Raw genomic sequence first — 12,089 nt, forward strand, 5'->3', positions numbered from 1 at the left:
ATAGTAATAGGAATTAAAGGATTAATGAGAAAAAATTTAGGAAATAAAGTTTTATTAACTATTTATGATGAAAGAATTCAAAACATAGAAAAAAGTATGATAGCTAGTACAGAAGTAGATATGAATGATAATAATGGAATTATATATTGTAATCCAGATTTTTTATTAACCACAAAAGATTTTTCAGAAAAAATTAAAATAGATAGCTTTTTACTGTTTTCTTTTTGACGTTTTGAAAAAAGCAAAGATTCCTTGCTTTTGAAAAACGCTTCCTCTCTCTTTTCTCTCCTATAAAAGGAGATCATTCTTTCATTTGTAAACACACAAGAAAATTTATACAATACAAAGCCTTGAGTTATCTCAAAGATGTTCTAATTTTCTTTTCTTCCCGAAAGGGAAATTCTTAATTGTTCTTATTTTTAGATAGAATAATATCCCATAAAAATATGTTGTTTTAAAAACTACCGATGGATCATTCCGGTAGATATGCTTTATAGTTCTAAGATATGGTGCTAATAGTTAATATTAGTTCCAGATCTTGTAAGAACATTTTCTGTTCATAAATTTTTCATTTTGTAAAAGTTTTATGATTTTTGTAAAAGAGTTTTATGTTTCACGCTGAGTATATGATAATAGCATGTCTTAACTTCAAGTTAAAAGTTTAAACTGTTTTTAAAATAAGCCCTGAGTGACCTCTCAAAGCGTAAAGGCCCAGTGAAGAGGCTAGGAGACGCATAGAAGAGTGAAAGGGATCACTGTTTTAAGAATTCTTGTTAAGGGAGTGCCAATGGTGTCCTTACAAGAATGGAGTTAGGCCCAAGTTCATATATCTCAGATAGCATAATTTAAAAAAAAAAAAGGATATTATTTTATCAAAAGAAAAAGACATCTAAATTAAGAAGAGTACTGAGTAGGATTTTTCATAATTTGTTTTAACAACCCCCTACAACAACCTTCAAATCCTTGAAATAACCTTTTTCAGGGACCCCCCCCCCTTCTTTGGTAATCTTTCAGAAAAAATTAAAATAGAAATTCAAACACATGGATATGAAGATGTTGTTTCAGGAGAAAATTTATTAATAAGTATAGGATTTTTAGGAAGATGTAGTAATAATTCTCAAACAAAATATAAATTATACATAGATAAAGTAATAAATTTAATGAGTAGTAAAGGAATAAAAATGATTAAGCCTAAAACTTATGATTCAGAACTTTTAGCAGGATTAGAATGGGACTTAGAAAAATTTTTAGAAACTCAAGAACTAATTTTAACTCCTCAAGAAGCTATAACATATAAAGATTTACATGGAAGAACTAGTTTAAGGTTTGGAAATTATAGTCACATAAGTAGAAATAGAAATAGAAGACAGAATTATTTATCCTAAAGAATTAGAAATGAAATTATCTCCTACAGAACTTTTAAAATTAGAAGATCATTTGTTTTTAAATAAACAAATAGGAGAAACAGAATATTTATATTATGATAATTTTAAAAATATAAGAGTAGGAATTAATATAGAGGAAATTGAAAATAAAACAGAAATTTCACAGGATAGTAATTATAAGGAATTAACAGATGAAATTATGTAAATTAAAACAGAACCAGAACAATATCAATACCTAGGTGGTCATCCTCCCAGAATACCTTATACAAATTATAATAATAAAGAAAGAAATTATATAGTTAGAGGAAAAGTTAGACCTTTAGAACCTAAAATAGAATTTCAGACACCACATAAACCACAGATATTAAACATTACAGCACATGACCCTCAAACTTGGAATAATATAATAGAAGTATGGAAGAATACAATATTAGGTCATTATATTAGATTAGCAGATAATATGGAATAATTAGAAATGTATAGATATTTAGAAACATTTTTAGGAGAAAGTGCTAAAACTACATGGGAAGCTTTTAAGAAAGATAAACAGACAGAATTTGAAGCATTAGTAGCATTAGGAAATAATCCTTATAATTTTTTTAGTAAGATACATGAATTATTAACAGGAGCAGATCCAAATACAGGACATATAATAATTCAAAATAAAGCTATTAGAAATCTTGAACAACTTAGCTTAAATAGATGGACTAAAGGCAAAGAAGTTAAACAATTCTTAAATGAATATCATTATCTTGTTTCTATATCAGGTAATACTTTTAATCAATAATTAGGTAAAAAATTATTCCATAAATTACCAGGTCCCTTAGAATTAGAAATAAAAAAAAAAGTGGAATGAAAATAAGAATGTTATAGAAAGACCAGATCATTTATGGAGTATAGGAATAAGAACACAATTCATAATGCAATGTTTAGAAGAAAAATGTGTTGAATTACAAATTCAGAATCAACTAAAAAAGACAGATTATAAATTTTATAAAGATATTTTTACACCTCAGATTTATGATAATAATTTTAGAGAAAAGAATAAAAGAAAATATGATAAAAGGAAAACTAGTCAACCTTTTAAGAAAAGATATTATCTTAGAAAATCTAATAGAAGAAAGCCTTATTTAGATGAAGTAGACATGTCAGAAAATTTAAACCAGAAAGAAATTATCCTAATAAATTAAATTGTTATGTTTGTGGAGAAACAGATCATTTAGCTAAGACATGTCCAAAAAAGATAAATAATAATGATAAAAGAAGTACTCTAGTAGAATGTACTAATGAAGATTTGTTAGAAATAGATGAATATATTTCAGATAAAGAGTCAGTATATAGTTTTATATCAATAGAAGATTATAATAATAATTGTAATTCAGAAGAACAATCAGATTATGAAAATTTCATACAAGAATTTTCAAATATTAAAAATTTATCAGATTTAGATGAAGAATTAGAATTTATGGATATAGAATTAGAATGTAAACATAAATGGATAAAAGAAACAGGTTCAGATAGTATACCATGTTTTTTATGTAAATGGTATCCTAGTAAAAAATTAAGAGCTAAATGTAAAGATTGTTTTCTAGAAGCATGTAAAAAATGCTTGATACAAAAAGATTTAGTAAAATTTGAAGAAGAAAATCAGAATGATTCAATTCAAATAGAATTATCAGAAATAAAAATATTAAGAAAAATAATAGAAAACTTAGAAGATATGCAAAGATATATTTTACAGAAATTAGAACTTTTGGAATTAAATAAAAAAGGAAAAAACCCAGAAATCACTCCTGAACCAGAATTAGTTCAAGTTTTTTGTAATTCAGAAAAATTAAAAAGTATTAAAGTAAAATGTTATGTTAGAATAGAAAATTTTGAAATAATTTGTTTAGGTTTAATAGATTCAGGATGTAGTCATTGTGTAATTAATAAAAGAATCATACCAGAAAAATATATAATAAAGTCAAAGGAACCTATAGAAGCCTAACAAATGGATGGAAATTTTTATAGTTACCAAGATATCCTAAAACCAGCAAGAATTAGTTTTGAGACTAATTGTGGAAGAAGTACAGAATATAGTTTACCTAAAGACTCAATATGGGTAAGAGAATTATCTTTAAATACAGACTTAATTTTAGGATTAAGTTTTTTGTTAAAAGATAATGGTAGCATAATAATTAGTAAAGATTATTTGCAATTACAAAAATTTACACTTTGTGCACCCACTTATACTAAAATTATTCCATCAGAGTATTCTGAGAAGCGTGGTGGGATAATAGAAAAAGAAAAAGAATGTGAGTGCAGTAGAGAAAGAGAATGCCAATTAATAGAAAAAGAAGAATTAGAAAATTTAAATTTTTTAGAAGAATATTATGAAAGCTTTAAGGAAGAAGAAGAAATATGTTTAGATTTTGTAGAAATTGAAAAAATATATAATCTGTTAGTAACAGAACAAGACATAGAAAATATGATTAGTAAACTAGAAATTTTAGGAGAAAATATATTAAAATATTGGGAAAAAGATAAAGTTTTTTGTGAAATAAAAATAAAAAATCCAGAATATATAATAAAAACAAAAAATATTGAAGCTACAAACCAAGATCAGGAAGATTTTAAGATGCATATAAAAGATTTATTAAAATTAGGAGTAATTAAAAAATCAGAAAGTCCACACAGATCAGCAGCTTTTATAGTTAGAAAACACTCAGAAATTATTAGAGGAAAAAGTAGAATGGTAACTAATTATAAAAGATTAAATGATAATACAATAGATGATGACAGTTTTAATAAATAAGATTCAAGATTGTAATATTTTTAGTAAGTTTGATTTAAAATTCGGTTTTTGGCAAGTAAAAATGCACCCAGATTCAATAGAATGGACAGCCTTCACTAGTCCAGAAGGACATTTTGAATGGTTATTTATGCCATTTGGATTAAAAAATAGAAGTTACTGCAGAATTGCTTAGACTTGCTTGACTGGACTAGCTGGACTTAGCGGATTTACCCCCTGAAGCTTTGTCTGCCCCCCTGTTTACCCCATATCCCCGCTGCGTGGGCGTCCAGGAAGTAAACTCAAAACGAAAATAAAACAACTTATTAATGCTTTGGCCGCTGAAGAGGAAGAACAAGAGTCTGGTTGTGCTTCGGGACTACTTCCCCTACCACTGTTAAATAACACCCTCTTCCCTTAGTATAGTAAGCTGGCAGGCTTCTTCCTTCACTGAAATATATATATATATATATAGACAATCAAACACACCATAAATGAACATACATTGCATTGAATTAAGAGAATATAATTAGGGCCTATTTGGGAGTTTTTGGTATTGATGGAGTTTTTCAATTAAATATGTTTGATTGATTTAATTTTTAATTTAGAAAAGATTTTACTTGTCCATTTTTTATTGGTGAGTAAATGAGAAAAAGAAAGAGTGTGAATTCCCTAAAAAATAAAATTTTAGTGAATTCCCTGAAAAATAAAATCTTACTCCCCAAAAAAAAAAATTTCGAGGAAAATATGATCACATTACCAAAAGTATAAAAATGTTTTCCATGAAAAAATATCAATCAAATAACACAAAATTATGAATTTGAATAGAAAAGCACATTTCTAATAATTTCGATTATGGGGATCTTTTAAAGTACGAGCTGTGAGTGGTTTTTTATAGCACTTTTTAAAGTACAATTCTGATAATTTTTTAGAAGATTAAGGGATATTCTCAATTGAGATTTTGATAAATTTTAAAATATTATAAATTATAATGAATTTCGTGAATTTGAATAGATTTCTATAAAATCCATGAAAATCTGATTAAAAATTATGAAATTTCAAAGGAATTTGCTAAAATGGTCAAAAGTGACATATTATTAACATCCATTAAAAAAAAGGTTTTTTCTTCTCTTTCATAATCGTGTTGCTTTTTCTAATTTAACCCTTCTTCGTTTAGGAGTTTTTCTGAAAAATGAAAATTAGTTTGAACAAGTTTAAGAAGAGAGTGTATATTTCTTTCTGTTAACATCCGGTCAAACAAACAATGCGAGATTTGACAAAATTTTAAAAGCTACCCACTAAATTAAGTTTTAAGAATAGTATACAGCGAAGTTGTAGAAAAAAAGGTTAAAAATTTTACAACTTGTGCTTTCTGTTGAATTATTTAGGAAGGGAGTACTTGAGTTATTTGAAGAAGATAAAAGGAAAGGAATCATGACTGTCATATACATTATACAGTATTTCTTCCGTTTTACATTTTTTTTTCTTTTTAATTAAGCAAGTTTATATTTATAAAAAAAATTGTGCTTTACTTACAAAATATGTGATTTAATTGAGTGCGTTTATAATGTAGTGAATCAAGTAAGCCTCTGTTTGACAACTATTCTTTCAAAACTCTTTTTTTTTCATATTCATTTTCAACCACAGATTTTCATAATAAATATTCTTCATATAAACTCAAAATTTTTATTATTTTTTAACCATGCATTCTTAAAAAAATCTACTATTCATAAACTCATTTTTCCTAAAAAATAATTGTCAAATACTGGCTAAAGAGTGTGATGTGAATATATTTACTCTATATGCATTTTTATGTTTGAAATCAATCTAAATCTTTTAAAAACCATCTATTAATGGAATCCTTGTAATGAGTTATTAAGGATGTGTAATAATGAGAATCATGGAGTGCAAACTACCAAGGATCCATTGTATGTTCCGAATTGATGATGATCAATTAGAAGAGAAGATCCTAAACCAATTAGAAAAGTGAATGAATATGATGGATGTACGAAAACTTGTGGGATGTACAAAAATATACCTAACTTTCAGCTCAAGTATCAATATCTTGTCCGTGAGTACAATTCAAAAGCTTTTTTTTATTATGTACATATTTGTCGAATAACATTGTTAAACTTTAAATAGTGCATAGTCAAAAATTGTAAATAATGTATAGTCTTATACACTAGTAGAGTCAATTCCAACCTAGGCCCCATGGCTACCTTAGCTGGCTCTGTGGATGTAATTTTGTTCGCCTTATTTTGTTTTTTCTTTACAAAATTAAGCTCAATAAATAAGCCCAATAAAACCATTAACAATGATTTCGTAGGCCTATTAGCCCATTCCCATTGACAAAAGAATGTTGGTCATTTCCTCCTCTCCCATTTTTTCCCAGACGCAGGTCAATTGTCGACTTGATTATCGGTGCATGAGCTCTCTAGTTGATGTTATATGGTTCAAATAATTGTAGTACAATGTCTAATCATGTGAAGGCAACTCCCGCTATTGTCAGGTAACTTCTACTGTGCTAGCCTGACTATCACCATGCTAGCCTGACTATCACCAGCTGGGTTGACTCCCTACGCTTACCTGATTGTCGTTATACTTGTTTGACTACCGCCTATGATAGCTTGACTATCGTTGTGCTAGCTCGACTACTGCTAGGCAAACCACTACTACTCAAACCGCCCAAACATCATTTAAATTGATTTAAACCCGTTTGACAGTTATCACTTAGTCCATTATCCAATATGTAGGTAGAGGTTAACTACTTAACAAGTGGGTAAAAATCGTCCGATGAGTAGGTGTGTTGCATTGTAAATGTAGATGATAACCGCCTAGAGGTTACACGACGCCGGGTGCCTATAATTACTTCATAGGCGTATCAGGTATGGAGACTTTTCTTTTTCAAAAAACACTTTTTTTTGGCATTCTCTCCCTATTCTGTAAATCAATATCTATGAAACAAATCACTAATACTCATATTAGAGGTAAACACAGGGAAAAAAGACCCAACCTCTTTTTGCAGGTTCATCAAAGTAGCAAATGACACCTTATTTCTCCTAACAGGTTCAGAAAGTCCTATCTTAACTATTCCGTTAGCATCATCTGTAGGAAAGTGTTAAACATAAAAGCTATGTAAAGAAGACGAACTATGAGCTATACGCCCTAGGTCGTACAATACTGCAAAGTTAGAGTTCGTTGCCCGAGGTTAAGACACACAGCTATAGCCTCAATATATAATGCAAAGTCAATTTAGCATCTTGAAGACTTAAGTGGCCGATACGATGACTCTTTTCCAAAGTCAGACATGGAGAGTGGCCAGGACATCCCACAATCCATTAGGATTTCCACCATAAGATACACATGGACAACCGTCCCAATAGGTCCACACAATTGCCCCAACAATTATTCAGGAAACAGTTACAGACCAAGGGTCCCATGAAGTTACACATCAGTATATTCATGTCTTATGTCAGACTTAAAAAGCAAGATAGAGAAAATAATGGCATAGATTTCTTACCTTTTTTGGGACTCTTTTAGGGCTATATTTTATACTATAAATACAAGGCTCCTCTTTCAATATTGTTGAAGTCATTATTGCTGTAATTCTCTCCTTTCACTGATTGAATAAAATAACATTGTTCCTCTGCCAGTTCTTTTATTTCTTTACTTTAATCTTGTTTGTAGTTATTTGTGATCTTATTCAATACTTCAATTACAACAAGTGAAATTCATTCAATCTCAATTCCTGCATTATTGGTCAATCGGTCCCAATAATTGAGCACTGTGATGATTATAGATGATTGAATCACAGACTGCAACAGTGCCACTGGATATCCATGACTGAAGATATTTGTGTCTGTGAATCAGTTTCATGACCAGAAGTTCAAAATGTTAGCAAACTGCTACTTGGTTGCTTTTGTACAAGTTTGGCAAAATTTAATCTATGGAATCAAATTTCGCTTTAACTTTTGATCTTTGATAAGTTCGCGTTGATGAGGTTCTCGATTCTTTTTCTCCTCGTACACGAGTTCGCTTTTTCTCACTATTGTCTCCGACGATTCCCTTTCAAGAAATCTTCACGCATAACTCCTAAATTCTTGCTACTTCAACTACCTTACCTGGTGTCTTTGTTTTATAATTCATTGAAGGGGTTTTGCTAAGATTGGGCTTTGCAAATTTGCTGATTGCTTTTATCATTATTAACTTTATCAACTTATTTCGCATTTTTCATCGAACAAAGGCCGAAAAGGTAATTGGCTCTGTAAAGGCAGATGGTGAAGATGCAGAGGTGTGGCTTATGTGCTTTTCATGTTTGCAACTCGGTTTATGGTGTGCTTAACTTCTTTGTCATTTCCTTTGTTATTAAGTTATCTACATTATTGTTACTGCAATTATCAAGAATGACTACAATTCATTTGCATTGACGGCAGTGGATTTGTTATTCATCCTTGGAAGTTGCATCCTGAATTCTAGTCTACTCTTTCCCAGTTTAAAATCCTGTCTGGTTTTCTGTTGTTTATTCTTGTTATTATGTGCTTGTCATTGTTGTGATAGTGGTTTTTTTTGGTAGAGATCAATCAATGGGTTGGCTTTGTTGATAGATGACAGTGACAGTAAATTGAGTTAAAAAGATGCTTAGCATTTCAATTGGTATTTTGTCGGCGGATTGAATTAAAGATGCTTGGAACTGAATGAAGAAAGAGAAGAGACAATGGTTGTCACTTTTATTTTTAATTTTTGTCACTTTTTTAATATTATCACCTTTTTTTTATTTTTTTTATTTTGTCTTTTTTGAATGTTTGCCACTTTTTAATTTGTGTTTCTTTTTTGAATTTGTCACTTTTTTTTTTTTAAAATTCTGTCACTTTGTTGAATTTTTGTCACTTTTTTTTTTAATGTTTGTAAAAATTTTTTAAGTCACATTCTTGGTTTCTATTATAATTTTATTTTATTTTTTTGTGTTTGTGACTTTTTTTCAATCACTTTCTTAATTTCTATCACATTTTAGTGACAAACATCATCACTTTTTAATAAAAGTAATATTATATAAAAAAATTTAATTAAAAAGCGATACTAAACTTTTAAAAGTGACATTGTGTCACTTTTTTTATGTCAATATTCTTTTTTCCCCAAAAAAGTGACAGATTTTTATAAAAAATTGACATTATGTCATTTTATAATTTTACACAGTATTTTTTACTTTAAAAAAACTATTCATATGTTTTTTCAACACCCCCCCCTAATTTTAAGTGTATTTTTGAAAGTTGCCCTTTAGTATTTACTTTTTTATGGCCCAAGTCTTGAATTTTGAAATTAGAATTCAATCTCATCTAGAACTCTTGTTGTAGATTTACATCATATCTCTGATAAAATTTTGATTTTTTGACAAATATTTATTGTATAAATGAAGTTGAATTGTATTTAACTGAAATAACAAATACTAAAATTATATTTATGCCATGCAACTCTAAGTTGATTTTGTTAGAACAGAAATTAGAACATGTTTGGCACAACTTATTGGAGTTTAAACTTGGAAGCATGTTTGGACGCACTTATTGGCTATCTCACAAGCCACGTATAGTAAGAGACCCGCACTTCGTGTGGCTCACAAGATAGCCAATTAGCTTCACCCCAAACATGGTCAACCATGGGTTTGGGGATTTTAAGCTGTGCACAAACATGTTGTTTTGATTTTTTGTATTTTAAGTGTAATAAGTAAGAGAGAGAAAATTTCAGTCAAATTTATCTTGAACCTTGTGCATAAAGTATAGAAAGCAAGAAATTTCCATCCCGTCGCTCATCCTCAGCTTTCTTCCATGTAACTCTCTCTAACGAGTGAACGAACATGTGTGGGTGTGTTAGTACATGGGTTATAATTTCAAGCTCTGATTAGTCCACTTTAAAGTCAAAATTAAATTCTCAATAAGATAATCATTATAAATCAAAATATATTTATTTAGTTTAGAACAAATGAATCTTGAAATGGCATTTGTAAAAATAAAAGGATAAACAAATAAAATAAAATAAAACAAGAGTTCAGACCATAAAAGATAATTAGCCCGATTAAGTACGATATAACACAATTAATTGCAAAGCCTAGATAATTATTAGAAGCCCATGAGTTTAACATAATATTATTTAAAATTAAAAGGGAAAAATGGAAACAAAAATAGTGTTGGCCAATGGGGTAAGGGCGAGAAAATAGTGGGAGTTCTAGGTTCGGGAGTGGAAAATGGGGATCTGAAGAATCGAGAACGCGAGAAGGAGCGGAGAAACGAGGCTTGGAACCTTTGGGAAGCCATCGGGGAGCTGTGATTATGGGGAATTTGGTGGAGGGAGAGTCATGGGAGGACGAACACAGTGAAAGACAGCAAGGCTGGGTTCGGGGGGACAAACAAATAGATCTTTTACACAAAATTTAAACATTTTGTGAAGGTGGCTCAACCTTGATTACAGGAGGTTTCTCTGGTAGTTCTTCAATCACTGTCTTGGGGGTCGGTTCTGCTTCCAACTCCTCTTGCAGGACATAGGGTGGGAAGACTAGCCAAGACCTGCCCTGATCCCCAACTAAATTTGAAATGCATTTTTTTTTTAAAATGAAAATTCTTTGTTTTCTAACGATTTTTTATTTTTTTATGTATCAGCTTAGTAAAAAATTATTCCTTGGCTCCCCCCATTCTCTTGATCAGTTATTGAAATTTTGTCTCCTCAAATTTTTTTTTTTTTTTTATCAAGGTGTCCGCCTTCGACGACTATTCCTTGGATCTGTGATCCGGCCCTTCTTCACACAGACCTGTTAAATCGCAGGATGTGCCTCCAACTGACCAGGGTCCGAGCATCTCTCCAACTGAACTGTCAAAGTGTCTAGTGAGCCAACCTATGTTGCGCCTTGTCTTTCAAAACACTCCTACCTTCCAGTATGTGCCTTACTTTCCAAGAACCCCAAGAATCGAACACACGACCTTTGATCTGTCAACTTTGAGAGAACCTGTCCTTTGCCAGTGGAGAAATGCCCTGGGGGGCATTTTGTCTCCTCAATTTTAATAGTCTCTAGGATTGTTTTTAGAGCTAATTCAACCTATAAAAATTAAATAAATTTAAATTCCATATATACTAACATATGTGTGAGAAAATAGAAAAAAAAATATCAAAATAATAAAAATACTAAAATATCAAATTGTGATATATAATAATTTTTATTGTATTTATTTATAATAAATATAATAAATAATTTTATTTATTTATTGTATTTGTTGTATTTATTTATTGTTATCTCACTTGTTTAATATTGAGCACACATATTAAGGAGTCTATGATTACTTGAAATAACATACGATGGATGTTTGTGTTGAGAAGTATAGTGTGACATGACTAATATTTTGATTATAACTAATTTGCTCACGATTAATGTACAAGAATTAATACCTAGTATTGAAAAATTGTAGTGTTGATATACTTACTATTTATGTTTGCAATTTGTCCTTACCACAGAAATAGTTAAGCACGATTGTGTGGAGATTAGATTCCACTTGATCGTCAAGTACTTCATTTATACCTCTAGACATAGTGGTGCGTATTTTTATTTTTATTTTTTTGTAAGTTTAATGGTTCTTTATTTATCAATGAGTGACATCAATTTGATTGATCGAATATATTGATAAGTTGGGAGCTTGAGAATTGATAGAAAGTTGGGAGCCTGAGATCAATTGCCATTACTTGAAAGTTTGGGTTAAGTTGTAATTGTGATTAAAGTTCAGGAAGCATTGTGCAATTAAATCAATTGAGACCTAATTTGATATGGACTTGGAGATTGAAAAAGCCAATAAATAGTACTCTAGAGGGTTGAAATTTCACAACAGAAAAGAGAGGAAAAAGAAAAAAGAAAATCTCGTTTTCTTGCTCCTTTCATGGTCCATCAGTTCATAATT

This window comes from Olea europaea, chromosome 1 (genome assembly GCF_002742605.1).
Source record: "Olea europaea var. sylvestris chromosome 1, O_europaea_v1, whole genome shotgun sequence".
Taxonomy (NCBI): Eukaryota; Viridiplantae; Streptophyta; class Magnoliopsida; order Lamiales; family Oleaceae; genus Olea; species Olea europaea.